A 16,076-nucleotide genomic window follows, 5' to 3' on the forward strand; every position below is an offset into this window, starting at 1 on the left:
TGAATATGGAGACCATATATCTTACGCTGCTGTCGGCGTCACAACGCTCGCTAGTCGGACCCTGAAAAATGAATTACTGTTTCCTCCTCTGTACAAAAGCCTGAATCATCTGGGCATGAGGGCCCAAACCAGGCGAGTCCTCTGCCTCGGTCTAATTCATCAGGACGAGTGCTCGCGGGGCGTGAGCTGGTGTCCTCCCCGCTTCCCGCTGGACCAGTGAAGGACGATGGTTCATGTTGTTTGTTGAAATAGTGTGGCTTTCGCTGTGTTGTGTAGCCATGTTGCCATAAATGTCCCTCCACCTGTAGGTATTAGCCTTACTACGTCCAACAGCCTGCAAGATGAGCTCCACCACTGCTATGGGTTTAAAGGACCATACCGCTCTTTTACCGTACTTTACATTACCCCTGACCAGTTTCCTAAGGATACCGTGATGGTTTTGTTTTTTGAACATGTTTCTCTCCCTTCCATATGGCCACTGACTAAGATTTACTCCAGTATGGTGTGAAAATCAACTATCAGAAGCTTGTTTGAGATAGATAATCCATTACAGTGAACAGTTAGTCACCTTTGTTTTTGAACCAGTCGATGTGATGGTTGCCACATAATGCAGTTGAAAACACGTTCAGAGTATTTTGATCATTTCTTTAAGTTTGCAGGTGTGGTCTTCCACCAAGTTGAATCCTTAGGAGGCTTCTCTAACGGTCAGAACTGGGTCTGACAATAACCTCGGTCACAAGTTAACGTGTCCTGAGTCAGTTCTGTCTAGGGACTTGCTTTGTGAGCGACCGCCCGTTTGACTCAGTATCACTCCGGTTCATCCAGTGACTCAACTGCTCGATTTGGATCCATTCACTTCTCTGACAGATTTAATCAGACCTGCTCAACACCCGGTGGAATCAAATACTTGGAGCGTTTAGGAATACACAGGTTTGATGAATTTGTGAGTCATTTGAACAGTTGATACTGGAGAACGATCACACAGAGTCAGGCGTGCTTAAGGATTTGTGTGTCTTCGTTGTTGTTTTCGAACGTCTGGAGTCGATACGTCACCTGGCACTCGAGTCTCCATCTTTGGGTTTGTGATGAGGTCTGTTGTAACTGAATCTATTGGTCGAAAGTCGGACACGTTTGCAAACGAGTCGATTCAACTCGCTCAGTTGAATGTCACCGTTTCTGAATGACTCGTTCGTGAATCGCACATGACTGATATGGATCTGTGAGAGCTGAGAACCGTTCTCTCATACAGAGTTCCGCTTTCCGTTCTGTGCAACGTAAACTCCAAAAGATTTCTTATGGGTCAATTTGAAATGGGCTTCGGCACTTTGTGTCAAATAAAACCAAATGTTAGCTAGCATATGACAGTAGCGACAGTGTAGATGACCAATGTAAATGTATTCTGTTCCCCCATAGATGAAATTCTCTGCTCTGTGGCACTTGGCAGGGTTCACCTTCACACCAACTGAACAACAAGTAACACTACTGGAGAGAGAGAGAGAGAGAGACAGAGAGAGAGAGAGAGAGAGAGAGACAGAGAGAGAGAGAGAGACAGAGAGACAGAGAGAGAGAGAGAGAGAGAGAGGGGGGGGGGGCTAAATGATCAAATCAGGGATACAGACATGGAGAAACAGAGTTGGATGGAGAGACTGAGATGGAGAGATGAGACAAAGGGAAAGACAGACAGACAGACGGGGAGATAAGAGTGAAGGGTTCAGACCTTATCTTGGAAAGTAAACTCTGTTGACCAACGTATGCCTTAACCTGAGGAACAGCAAACAAAGAAATGTAAATCAACTTGTTAGTAAGAACAAAACTATTTTTATTGAATTTTTTTAATCAGTAATTTTTTCCTTTTATGGTGATGAGATCTTCTACTATTTGTGTTGTGTATCGTAGGTGTGTATCATGGCTGTGTGTTAGCTGTTTTCAAACGCTATCATTAGCTTTGGCTCGACTCCAACGTAAATGAGAGGAGCTTCTAACGTCTTCTCATATTTCAACCCACCAGCTATATGGACCGTTAACTGTGCCTCTCTCTCCTTCTGTCCCTCTGTCTCTGTCTGTGTATGTGACAAATTGTCAGAGACAGTTTGTCACATACACAGATAGAGACAGACTTTACGTTTAGTTCCTTCGTCCATCTTTAAAGACTGTTTCTTTTTCATCCTGTTTGTCAGATCATCTCACCATCGTTCCTTCTGTCTGCCTGTTAGTCCGTCTATAAACACTTGACCTCCATTTCTTGGTGTTCTATCTTTTTCTGTCTTTTCTTTTCTTGTTTCTTTATTCACTCTCTCTCTTTCACTCTCTCTGTCTGTATTCATGGATCAATCGACCATCCCTCGCTCCAGCTACACCTCCGCACGTCGGGCTCCTGTCTCTCTTCTTCGCTCCCTCCCTCCATCGTGTCTCATATGCAGTCGTTCTCCTCTGTTGTAGAACTCTATGCAAACTCCTGTGTTGTCTCTGTCTTCTCCCTCCTGGCGTAAACTGGTCTTGATGGCTTTTGCAGATAAATTACTATCAGGTTCATTTGCATACTGTAAAACACTGAACACGGACCGGTAGCATCGGTCTCCTCTTATGACCAGGCCATGATTATGAGAATAGACTACTTTGGAGAAGCATGACCAGCTTGTCATGTGACATGTGGTAAAAATGAATGGGATTTTTTCCCCCTCTGGGAATCAAGCTCCCCTGATATAACGGCGCCCACTTCTCATCTCTAGGGAGGTGTTCCTTATCCGATGAGAGGGTCGAAGGACAGGATGTTGTGTTGCTGTTAAGCCCACTGAGGCACATTTGTAATTTGTGATATTGGGCTATACAAATAAAATTGATTTGATTGGATTTGATCTCAACCGTGGTCCATACTGAAGGTTTGTGGTTACAGGACTCGGACTCGGCTGCATCGACTCAGTGTTCCCACAACGAGTCGCTGTGACTAAATTCAAAACAGCGGTGAAGACACTGGCGGCACGGTGACGTGCTGTTTCTGATGCCCTCGAGTTGTTAAAAAGCCCTTTCATGAATATCTTCTATTAGCGCATGTCCTAGAACACCTGGGAATGTACAGACCAGTTTACCCAGGCATGGAAAACATCTGAGAAATAGTGCAATCGATGAAATGTTGTGGAAATGTAGATACATTTCCACAACATTTCATCGATTGCACTATTTCTCCAAGAAAAAGTCATTCGATAGGTCCTGGAAAAGGATTTCTTACACAAGATGCTGGATGTAGTTTAGTTTAAACGCTGTTTTTGACGACCAGCAGACTGTCATCTTCCAGCCGCGCCATGTTTTTACATGATCAGAAACGACGTTTGATCCCAAAGTGGACTTTCTGCAGATACTAGTGAACACATATATAAAAAGGTGTAGCTGTGTGTTTAGCTCTGTGTTAAGGTGGAAACGAGAGTTCTTTGTGCAGTTTTGTTAAGGTGGAAATGCTGTAAAGCACCAGCCGGGGAGCTCCGAACCTGCCAGCCGACGCCATGACACATTTTAAAAGGAGTTAGATTCAATTTGTCTCCTCCTTCCCCTGAACCCAGAGGTTATGTTTTCCCCGATGTAGTGTGAAGTTATTTAGAGAGCGAGAGCAAGAACGAGAGAGAGAGAGAGAGAGAAAGAGGGAGAGTTGGATAGATGACCAAACACGATGTGGATGTGCTGAAAGAGATGGAGCAAGGGATAAGAGGAGGAGAGCGTGAGCTTATGTGGAAGAAACAGATGAAAGGAAGTTCTTAAGAGAAAGAGGTCTGTGTGTGTGTCAGAGAGACAGAGAGATGGGAGGGAAAGATAAACAGTTCTTCTTTGATGGTGGGAAGCGGCAATTGAAACAGCGAATAAAGCAAGACTTTCATTGGCCAATGGGCTGTTAGTGACGCGGCAGGATGAGCCAAGCCGATTGGCTGGCAGCCTGCGAACACTTCCTGAGCCAGCAAACTGCACGCTCTGTCACCCCGGTAATCTCTCGCTCTCTCTGGCCCTCTCGCCCGTGTTCTCAACAGACCACCGGGGTCTGGTTGGAGTTCCATGACGAGCATCGTTAGCTGCAACAAGAGTAATCCGCTGTTGTCAAGAAAAAATATCGTAAAATAAATCCTAAATAAACAGAATAGAGATTGCAGGGGAAGAGATCTCGACTCGGGCGCTCCAGTAGATCACCTCTGACGAGGAGGCCCCCTGAGCAGCGTGTGGCCTCCGACGAGGAGGCCCTGAGCAGCGTGTGGCCTCCTCCTGTTTAGCATATCAAGGCCCGCTATTGCTCCTCCACGCCTCTCTCGCTCTCTCTCTCTCTCTCTCTCTCTCTCTCTCTGCACTGCATGCTGGGAGGTTGGGTGTGTGAGAGCGTGAGTGAAGGTGATGAATGTAAGATTGGCGCGGAGTTTGAATTGTTGGCTGTATTTTTTTTCCGGATTTTCCCGTTTTCTTCATTTGTCCTATGTGCACGATCTGGTAAGCTTTCTTCATACTTTTTACTGAGTATTCAGTGGTTTTGTCAGGTGGATTTCAGGTGAAATGGCATCCTCCGAAACGTCGCCTCCGTCTATCCATCGCGGGATTCGAATAGTCCTGCCAGAGCCCAGTGTGGCGGAGCAGGTTTTATTGGCTGTAGGAGAGAGTAAGTTGGACATGGCAATCTATTGTTTGCTTCCACGATGAAGCAAATGCGTGAAGGAGGAGTGTGGTGTCAGTGAGATGACTGAGAGTGGTGTAGTTATGAGGGATATCTATACTACTGTTTCCCCCATTGTCGGTTCCCTCTACCAGAATCACAGTGTCGGGTGTTCCGCCGTTTATCTCCAACGAGCTGTTGGAAAATGGGCTGCGGCGGTTTGGTAAATTCACCAGTGCTTTCCGTACTTGGTTGCCTCTGCACTGTGGCACAGACTGATTGTTCTACCTCCACTGAGAAGCCTGATTGAAGACATTCAGTGGACCATAGGGCACACTGGTCAGGGCAGCACTGGATCGAGCCCCTGCCTTATACTTGCCAGTGGAAGAAGGAGGACGGGGTCTTGTGGACATCACCTCTTGAGTGATGGCCTTTAGGCTGAAACCGCACAGAGACTGCTTTACCACTGTGGTGTGCAGTGGCTAGACACAGCCAAGCCCATCCTATGGACAGCTGGTCATCTGGGATACAGTAAGCAACTGTTTTGCTGAGGCTGGAGGAGGCAGATCTCAGAGGCCTGTTTGCCTTTCTACACCTCTGTCCTGGATCCATGGAAGATCCTGGAGACTGCCAGGGGGGCCTGCTGATCTGTGGCTGTTTGAGGAGTCACTGTTTTGCAATAGCTTCATTCAGGCCCAGACCCTGTCCTCAGCCAGTATAAGATCTTCTCTAGAGGAGGCCAGGTGTGTGAAGCTGGGACATCTGCTGACGCCCGCAGGGAACCTGCAACAATGCACCAAAATCAGACCCAGATTGTTGAAGCATAGTATTGAGGTGTGTGCGTCGCTTCTAGAGTACATGAGGACATTTATGATGTAGAACCATGAGCTGGCTTGCCGTTGGGAGGAGCATGTGGAATATAGATTTCCACAATTGACTGTCTCTCCTAATGTGGGGGAGTGGCAGGAGGTGTAGGGCCCACTCCTTTTTTTCATGACGCCAAGGCTGCATAAGTTTGAGGACCTGGGAAAAGGGCAACTTACATCCTGTGTGTGAAGTTGAGATACTTTAAGTCTCTGCAGGCCATGAAAGCATCGAGGTGGTTGGGAGTTTTTTGGCCCAGGCTCTTCCCTGAAGGGCTGTTTGGTGGTCCCTGTACAAGCTACCACTTGAAAAACGGTCAGCTGACCTCCAGTGGAGGATTGTGCATGAAGCGGTAGTCGCGAACTGACACAGAGCCCACCTGGACCCTGGTCACAGGGAGGCATGTCTTTTTTGTTCACAGTGTGAAACTGGTAATACATTTATTTGTCCGGTGTCCTAAGTTGGTGGGTGTGTTTGTCAAATCTTACTTTATTCAGACACAAAGGTAGGTCCATATTAAAGACAACAACAAAGAAATACAACTCAGGGCAAGAACACAAAAATATAGCTAAAAAACAGCAGGTCACAAGTCCACAATGATTAAAAGTTATACAGACATTTGTTCCAATGTTTCCAGAAACAAGAGGAGTACCTTGTGTCACTTTGTGTAGGCTCAGTTAACACCATTATAATTACATTCTTTGAATCAATTAATCGACACATAAATTTGTACATACATTCCTCAACACACCATGAAAAGTGGGAACATTACTAGTCACAAACATATGACTTGCACTAGTCCATCTTGGAAGCTTGAGCAAGATTGTGGATGCATCATTATACGCTACCTGCAGCTTTTTCATTTTTGCTTTGCTGTAACTGCACCACAAGTGGGCAGTGTAGAGTGGAGTACAGTAGGCCCTAAAAAGAGCAGTTGTAACCTCATCTGTACACATGTGACATTTGTGTGCCAGCATATTGGCTTGTGCATACAGTCTGCAACACTGGCGCTGCACATCATCGTCGTCGTCACTTAGATCATTGCTGATGATGTGAGCCAGATATCTTACTGTGGTCACCACATTTACTGCTTGTTCTGCCATGAAGAATGAAGGAACATGCTGCTTCTGGTCCTCCTTGGGTTTAGCAGTCATGACAACACTCTTTTCAGAGTTAAATGTGATGTCATGCTGCACACCATAACTTGAGCAGACTCTGAGCAGTTGCTGTAGGCCAGCACTAGAAGGAGACAGGAGGACCGAGTCATCAGCGTACATCAGAGGGTTAATGAGACTATCCCCCACCATACAGCCAGTCTTACACTCTTCACTTTTTGGAGAGATCATCCATATACAAGTTGAAGAGAACAGGCGACATTATCCCCCCTTGTCGGACCCCATTGGTCACTGGGAAGGGTGCAGGTATACTCTTACTCCACCTAACTTGCATGGTTTGATATGAACACCAAAAATGCAAGATCCTTATCAAATAAGAGGGGACCCCTCGCTCTGGTAGTGTAACAAATCATTTACCATGATTAACTCGGTCAGAAGCTTTTGATGCATCCAGAAAACACATAAATACTGTAGTGTTACGTTTTCTATATTTACTATCAACTTCCTTCAGCGCACATATGCACAAATCTGTGCCGTGTTTATTTTGAAAGCCAAACCGATTGTCAGTGGTTGATATGTATTGTTGAAGCCTATCCAGGAGAATTCATTCTAACACTTTGGAAAGCATGCTAGCCAGAGCAACTGGCCTGTAATGTTCTATGCTGGACTTATACGTCCACAATTATGAGGATGAGTGGATGGACGGATGGAATTGTGGACGTAACTTGATGTGTACAATGTGAACCTTGTCACCCGTGTGCTGGCAGGTGCAGGTGGAAGTGTGTGGACAGTCGTGTGCATGTGGTTGACATTTATCCATGGTAAATCTTGCAGGCATCGCCAAAAACATGCCATTGTCAACAGCACACGCCAACAAACAGGAAGCTGGTATGACCGCTGCAGCAGTAGAAACCGGAAGTCAGTGGGCTGCAGTTCTGCACAGAGTCCATTGTAGTGCTTGATAAAGGCTTTTGTAAAATCAAAATCTCTCTCTGTTTCTCTCTTTGTCTCTGTTTCTTTGTCTCTGTCTCTGTCTCTGTTTCTCTCTGTATCTCCCTTGTTGGTTTTCTCTCACTCGCCCCCTCCCTAAGTCTGCTCCTCAGCTCCCCCCTCCTTCCTATAAAACTTCCTCTTTTTCTGTCTTCCAGCATCACTCCACCTCTAACTGTGTGTCTGTCTTTGTGCCTCTCTTGTACCGCTTTCTCTCTGTCTCTGTGTCTCTGTCTTTGTGTCTGTGTCTCTGTCTGTGGGTCTGTGTGTCTCCATGTCTCCATGTCTCCATGTCTCCGTGTCTCTGTGTCTCTGTCTGTGGGTCTGTGTGTCTGTCTCTGTATCTGTGTGTCTCCCTGTCTCTCCGTCTCCGTGTCTCCATGTCTCCATGTCTCCGTGTCTCCGTGTCTCTGTGTCTCTGTCTGTGGGTCTGTGTGTCTGTCTCTGTATCTGTGTGTCTCCCTGTCTCTCCGTCTCCGTGTCTCCATGTCTCCATGTCTCCGTGTCTCCGTGTCTCTGTGTCTCTGTCTGTGGGTCTGTGGGTCTGTCTCTGTGTCTCTGTCTGTGGGTCTGTGTGTCTCCCTGTCTCTCCGTCTCCGTGTCTCCATGTCTCCGTGTCTCCGTGTCTCTGTGTCTCTGTCTGTGGGTCTGTGTGTCTGTCTCTGTATCTGTGTGTCTCCCTGTCTCTCCGTCTCCGTGTCTCCATGTCTCCATGTCTCCATGTCTCCGTGTCTCTGTGTCTCCGTGTCTCCGTGTCTCTGTGTCTCCGTGTCTCCGTGTCTCTGTGTCTCTGTGTCTCTGTCTGTGGGTCTGTGTGTCTCCCTGTCTCTCCGTCTCCATGTCTCCGTGTCTCCATCTCTCCGTTTCTCCGTGTCTCCGTGTCTCCATGTCTCCGTGTCTCCATGTCTCTGTGTCTCTGTCTCTCTGTCTCTTAAAAATGCATTTCTATTGCCATGGTACTGTCTACATAATTGGTAATTAATATGGACAATGAATAAAAAAGACAGATGAAAACAGCAGTCTAGTAAAACAACATAATTGATAGAAATGATGAACGGTAGCAGTCACATTAAAATAGATATGTAATATTAAATCACATCACACCACACGGTGCAATTATAATTATTAATTCTTATTAATTCTGTTCTGATCCCTTTTTATGCTGTGTGTGTGTGTGTGTGTGTTGGTCTCACTTCCTGTCTGGGTACCAAGTTATTTTACTCCCTCATTCGCTCTCCGTCTCTCCCTTTATACGTAGCTCTCTCTCTCTCCATGGCCTCCGTGTTGTCTCTTCTCTGTGTCTGTGTTGTCACTTTCATTCTCTCCTCCACCCTTTGATTCTCTACCTCCCTTCACCCTTCACCCCGCTCTCTCTCTCTCTCTCTCTCTCTCTCTCTCTCTCTCTCTCTCTCTCTCTCTCTCTCTCTCTCTCTCTCTTCCCCTCTCGCTGCCGGGCCTGGCGGTCTTGCCTCAGTTCGACATGGTGAAATTACGCTGCATCATCTGTCATGCACCAAAAATGTTTGCCCGGCAATTGTTACCAAAAAAAAGAAGAAGAAGAAAAAAACCCAACAAAACAGAGTTAGCAACATGGAGAAAGAGGCAGAAATAGAGAGAGGGACGGTGGAAAAAATTTATATGGAGAGCGAGAGAGAGAGAGAGAGCGAGAGACGGAGCGAGCGAGAGAGAGAGAGAGCGAGAGACGGAGCGAGCGAGAGAGAGAGAGAACAAGAGAGAGAGCGAGAGAGAGAGCGAGAGAGAGAGCGAGCGAGAGACGGAGCGAGAGAGAGAGAGCGAGAGAGAGAGAGCGAGAGACAGAGCGAGAGAGAGAGCGAGAGAGAGAGCGAGCGAGAGACGGAGCGAGAGAGAGAGAGAGCGAGAGAGAGAGAGCGAGAGACAGAGCGAGAGAGAGAGAGAGAGCGAGCGAGAGAGAGAACAAGAGAGGGAGAGAGAGAACGAGAGAGAGGGAGAGAGAGAGAGAGAGAGAGAGAGAGAGAGAGAGAGAGAGAGAGAGAGAGAGAGAGAGAGAGACCTCGGCATCTTTCAGCACGGCTGCACCAGAGATCGATTGCTTTGCGGAGCTCCTGACAGGTGTAATTGTAAGGGCGTCATCTGTTCTTGTTTGCACAAAATACATTTTTTTCTTTTTCATTTTTTCTTTATTCTTTCTTTCTTTCTTTTTTTAAAGCCCAACTGTAGAGACGTCGCGCACGGCGTCACCGGCTAATCTTTCTGCCATCATCCCATTCTTGCGCTTGCCACTGGACAAATCCCCTGTTATTTGAACAGATGGTCGGAAATCCATTCTGGTGATAAGTTGCCTCTAGTTAGCATTTAGATTACCTGCAAAAATGGAACAATTTACTACTCTGCCTCCGAGCATCACTTCCTTCCTTGCTCCCTTCCCTCCTCCTCCATCCCACCTTACTCCCTCATCTCCATCTCTCCATCACCCCCCCCCCCACCCACACACACACACACACACACACACACACCGATCTCCTGGATGTGATTTGACTCAGTTTGTAAAGGAATGACAGCAAACTTGATGAGTGTGTTAAAGAATTAGAGGAGAGGAATGTGGTGTAAAGGGGGGGTGAAGGAGGGGGGGCGTGACGGAGGAGGAGGTAATAGATTTTGACTGGAGCCCACGGAGCCGCAGCCAACATCAAAGAGGAACTGCCAACCAACAGCAAATACCACCTGTCTCTCTCTCTCTCTCTCTCTCTCTCTCTCTCTCTCTCTCTCTCTCTCTCTCTCTCTTTCTCCATCTCCATCTCTCTCTCTCTCTCTCTCTCTCTCTCCCCCTCTCTCTCTCTCTCTCTCTCTCTCTCTCTCTCTCTCTCTCTCTCTCTCTCGGAGTAGCAGCATGTAGCTGTGGTGTGAGTGAATTTCTACACTTTCTCCGTTTTGCGGTTTTGTATGTGTGTGTTTCCGTGTTTAGTGTGTTGTGTTTAGGTTGTGGTGGTTCCGTGTGGGTCACTTTTGTAGTGCGGTTGGCAGCTCTTGTCAGTAGCTGTGCAGAGCTGGAGAAGCTGACATGCCAGCATGCGGTTAAAATACTACCGAGTGTCGGCTGTTGGGTGGAGGAGGTCAGTGTTGGGTGGAGAAGGTCAGCTATGCTGTTGGGTGGAGGAGGTCAGTGTTGGGTGGAGGAGGCCAGCTAGGCTGTTGGAGAGGTTGTAGGCTTTGCCAGTGTAAAGTCTGCCTCTCACATGAACAAAGCTGTTGTCCCTTTCCTAGACGACGTGGTCAAAGCTGAGAAGGTTGCTGAAAACGGTGTTGTGGTTCGTGACACATTCACCCCTGTTCTCCTGCTGGTGAACCCCGCAAAATACACCATGGTTTCAAACGCACGTCCTTTTACTAAAAATGAAGTGTTGGTCAAAGAGCTGTTGCGCTTCGGGCAGCTGGTGTCTCCCATTAAACTGGTTCTGCTGGGGTCCGAGTCGCCAAAGCTAAGACGCGTTGTGTGTCACAGAAGACAGGTCTTGATGGTCCTCGGGGACAGCACAGGTGATCTGGACTTGACTTTCACCTTCAACGTTGACGGTTTCAGTTACGTGTTTGTGAGTTCTGAAACTATGAAATGCTTCGGTTGCGGTGCCAGAAGGACATTTGGTTCGGCCTTGCCCTGAGGCCGGACAGCGGGCCAGCTCGAGCCCGCCGGAGGCACCGCGGCCTGCAGCCGAGCCCGACTCGCCCGGTGTGCAGCAGTCTGCAGGGAAAGCAGAGGAGACAGAGGCAGACACGCAGGACAGGGAGCAGGTTGGGGAACAGGATCAAGCTGAGAGTGGAAATAAAGTGGATCAAGAAGGAAATGCCCCGACCAGAGAGAAAACAGAAAAAAGCAAAGAGGCCGAGGAAAGGAAATGTAACGAAAAGAAAGAAAGAACGCTGCAGTCAGAGTGGAAAGTGTGGTCAGTGATGAAGTGATGGGGGAAAACATGTCTACGGAGGAGAAGGGTCTAATAAATGAATCTAGCAAAAGGAAAATGTCTGACAAAGAGCAGAGCAGTGCTCAGGCTCAGGCTCAGGAAGTGTTGGAGGATTCTTCTGACGAGGAAGTGAGTGGACACTGTCACAAGAGGATGAAGTCATGTCTTATCCTCCGGAGGAAATACTAAAGACACTTCTAACATACATTAAAGGGCAAACAGCAGTTAAACTGAAAAGGTTTTCCCTGATTTGAGAGTTTTTGTCAGGTCTGTGAGGAAGGAAGAGAGGGGGCTTTCAGTGAACAAGAGATTTGTCAACTCAAGAAAATTGCGACAAAAGTCAAAGCACATCTAATTAAAGATGATTAAGTAAGAAATGATTCTTCACATATTGTTTGTATGTGTTGTCGTGTTGTTTTATGCCAACTTATATGCCGCCACCTTCTATAAAGAGCTATTTAAAAGTGAATATGTGGAGGATTTGGAGTTGGCTGGAGGTTTTATGCTGGGCTACCTCGGGTGGATGCTGATGCTGATACAGTGGTGGATGCAGAGCTGTCTCTGAATGAACTGTATAGTGCTCTCATGAGTGTGGGAAATGGAAAAGCACCTAGCATTGATGGACTGCCTGTGAATTTTTTAAATTGTTTTGTCCAGTGGTTGGTTAAGATCTGTTGGAGGTGCTTCATGACAGTTTGTTTAAAGGACAGGTACCACTGAGTTGTAGGAAGGCAGTTTTAAGTTTTAGCCTCTAGACTTGAGAGGTGATAAGTAAGGTAATTCATGTTGACCAGACTTACTGTGTGCCCGACAGGTTAATAAGTGATAATATCACTCTAATTGGGCATGTTTTGTAAATCTCTGGCTCATTGGGTATAGATATCTTTCTCATTTCCTTATACCAGGAAAAGCCTTTTGACTGGGTTGAACACAAGTATCCGTGGCAGATGCTAAATGCTTTTGGGTTCAGCCGAGGTTTCATAGCAAAGATCCAGGGACTGTACCTTGAAATTGTGAGAATACAAAAAAATAATGGTGGTTTGGCTGCACCTTTTAATGTACAGAGGGGAGTACGTCTGGGATGCTCTCTTTCTGGGATGATATATTCCCTCTCCATTGAGCCTTTTCTTCACAAACTCAGAAAATAACTCTCAGATGTTCTTTTCCAGACTGCTTGAGCTGTAAAAATTATGGCATACGCAGATGATGTTATGGTAATAATTAACAAACAAAGATATTGGCAATTTAGAGGGGAATGTAGATCTTTTTAATAAAATTTCCTCTGCTAAGCTTAACCGGAAAAAGGCCGCTAGATAATTTAATTCTACCAAGAGGGCTTGCGTGGAAAAAAGGGGCAATTAAGTATTTGGGAGTGTTTTTGGGTGAAGAATCTCTGCTAGAAAAGAACTGGGAGAATGATTTAGAAAAAATAGAAGGCTGGCTTAAAAAGGGAAAATGGCTCTTGCCAAGCATGTCTTACAGAGAGAGGACACTTGTAATTAAAAATCTAGTGTCTTCTTCATTATGGCGCAGATTAGCTTGTGTGGATCCCCCTCACACTTGCTTTCACGAATTCAAGCTGTTTTGGTTGATTTCGTTTGGAATGAATTGCATTGGATTCCTTGGGCTGTTCTTTTCTTCCAAAGGAGGAAGGAGGACAAGGACATATACATTTGGCCAGTAGAGGTGCGGCTTTCTGCCTTCACTTTATCCAGAGGCTGCTGTTTGCCCCTAAAGACTAAGTGTGGAGACCACTGGCACACACAGTTTTGCAGCAATTTACTGGTCTGGGACTGCATGACTCACTGTTTCTCTTGGATCTCTAACATTCGTGACTTTGCCACCTTTCTACGGTGGAGTTTCCACAGTGTGGAAAGTGATGGTGAAATAGAGGAAAGTGCAAAGTGACTCCTTATACTGATTGTTGAGGGAGCCTGTGGTGCATGGAGGATGTAGGGACACCGCTGCTGGGCAGGATAAGCAGTTACAGAAGTGTTCTGCAGAACAGGGATTCTAACCCTTGGATCAGTAGTGAACACTGCTGGACCTGACTTGGACAGTGGAGCTGCTCTAGCAGCTGTTCTGGGAGTGCAATCTGAAGATCATCAGCAAACTGCTTGAACACATTCATGTCCAGTCAGATGCTGTCTTACTGGACACGAATGCTTCCTGTTGAAAGAATATGGTAATGGTTTCATAGTGCCTTGTATAGATGATCCTCTTCTTTGTTTAGGTATTCATCCCAGTTTTGATGAATGTGCTGGTTCTTTTTTAGATGAGAAAAGTTGTGCTTTCCTAAATGTAGAAGAGGTAAAAGGTAAAACTTTATATGGAATAATGGTGTAGTGAATAAACAAGGGTAAACTACGCAATTGTGTCAACACACCTTGGTGAGGTGATGTGTGCTTGGGAGATGATGTCACACCGGCTTGGGGGGGGGGGTTATTCAAACCACCGCTGACAAAGAAGGTTGCTGACTTACAGTAGAGAGTTTGACATGGGGTGGCAGCAGTTAATGCTTTTCTTACTGTTATTAGTCAAGGTGTGAGTGACAAATGTCTTTTTTGTCCTTACAAAGAAACTATTTTCCACTGTTACCCGGAGTGTGTGCATCTGATACCACTGTTCATGTTGTTGGAGAGTTTATCCAGAAAGGCAGGGGAGGTTTTCTCCCAGCACACGTTCATTCTTGCATTTAAATACAAACAGTCTGAAAAAGGCAAATCTCAACTCCTGAATTTATCTTGGGACAAGCAGAAATGGCTATTTATGTAAGCAGAAAGAGGAAGATGGACAGCTCAGTAGACACTGGTGTAAAATTGTTGTTTGCTAGGATGGTGAAAGCCAGGATGATGATTGAATTTAATTACTACAGAGAAAATAAGGCTGTAGATCAGTTCAGCGTTATCTGGGCTCATGGTGGTGTTGTGCTCTTTCAAAGAAAACCAACTTATTTTTTTCTGTGGAGTTGATGTGATTTATTTATTTATGAGTATTTACATATTTGTGTCTTGAACATGGTTGACTTTTTTGTAAATGGCTTTTTGAATGATTGATGAAGTAAAATTTACTTTTAAAAATCTAATCTCAATCTCTCTCTCTCTGTCGCGCTCTCTCTGTCTGCATGCTGTGACTCGGTATGTGAGTGAGTGTTTTTGGTGAGAGCGACCCTGTGTTAGTAAATTTGATTTAGTTTTATATTTTCATTGTAGCTTTTTTTTGTCTTTAGCGCTGATGTTTTCAGATTGAGTTCATTATTTGTGGTCTGCGATTGCTGTAGTTTGTGTGTTTGTCGTAGTTTGTTATCGGTGTGAGAAGGATGGCATCCTCAGACATGCCTTCCATCTCTATCTGACATGGAATGTGGGTTCAGCGTGAGAGCGAGACCGTGTGGGATATGTCAACCTGTCCTATGCCTCCAGGATGAACAGAGGTGTGATTGTTTTCCTGAAAGAGAAGCATTTTGTCCTGCGTTAATAGCGAGCAGCATCTCTATGAATGGCATCTATCTGCAGGTTTCCCTGCTCTCCGTGGCCTCCACCTGGATGACCATCTCCGGTATTCCCCCGTTTATTCCTAACAAGATATTTGAGCAGGAGCTGCAGCACCTTGGGAAGCTGGTGGGTAGTGTTAGGACTGTGGGCTTCGGCTGTAAGAGTGATAAGCTGAAACATGTGGAGCACAAGCAGATTGCTTGTCCTCACGGTCTGGCCGATGGACGCCTGGAGCCGGGGACTGGGCTGGCTAAGGAGCACACTTACACTGGTGCGCCACTGGAGGAGGAGTCAGCAGATACTGTTGCTCTGCGGGGGAGGGCAGCACCCTGCTGACTGAGCCTGAGGCAGGAGAGGGATACAGTGGGCAGGAAGACAATCGGGCGGGGAACAGCGAGCTGATTCAGGGACAGAGACAGTAATCGACGGCAGCTCGGCTGTCCGGAGTAGCTCAGCAGAATAAAGGAAAGGCGCAGAGGAAGCATCAGCAGCAGGAGAAAGCAGCGGGAAAGGGCTGGCAGGAGAACCTGAGCAAAGTCAGGCTGGTGGTGTTAAGGTGAGAGGGGGGAGATCCATGTGTTATGGATTGTGTTGCTGGTGAGGATAAGGAGGAGAAAATGGAGTATGACACGGACTCTGACTATCTCTCTGTTTCAGACTAAGTCAGACAGTGGGGATCTGTATATGCCAGAGGAAATTAATGTTTTTCTAGAAGAAACCTTTTGGAAAATCTGTGGAAGTATCATACTATGTTCCAAATGCAGGACAATTTAATAAAAGCTTGTTGACTTTCCAGAAAGTAGTTTGTGTTGATTTTTTTAGATGGAAAACAAAGTTTTCAATTGGAGAACACATAACAGATCTCGAAGGTGCTTAAGACGAATAAAGGAAAATGTTCAAAAAGGTAAGACTTCATAAGTAAGGTCATGATGAGTGTGTTGCAATGGGCGATCTTCCTCGTACTGGTTCCTCTGTTTATATCATGTCTCGCTCTCAGTCTTTTATGCACAAGGTGAGGGTCAGCTCTTTGAATATTAATGGTGCAAGGGAGTGA

This window comes from Lampris incognitus, chromosome 16 (genome assembly GCF_029633865.1).
Source record: "Lampris incognitus isolate fLamInc1 chromosome 16, fLamInc1.hap2, whole genome shotgun sequence".
Lineage (NCBI taxonomy): Eukaryota > Metazoa > Chordata > Actinopteri > Lampriformes > Lampridae > Lampris > Lampris incognitus.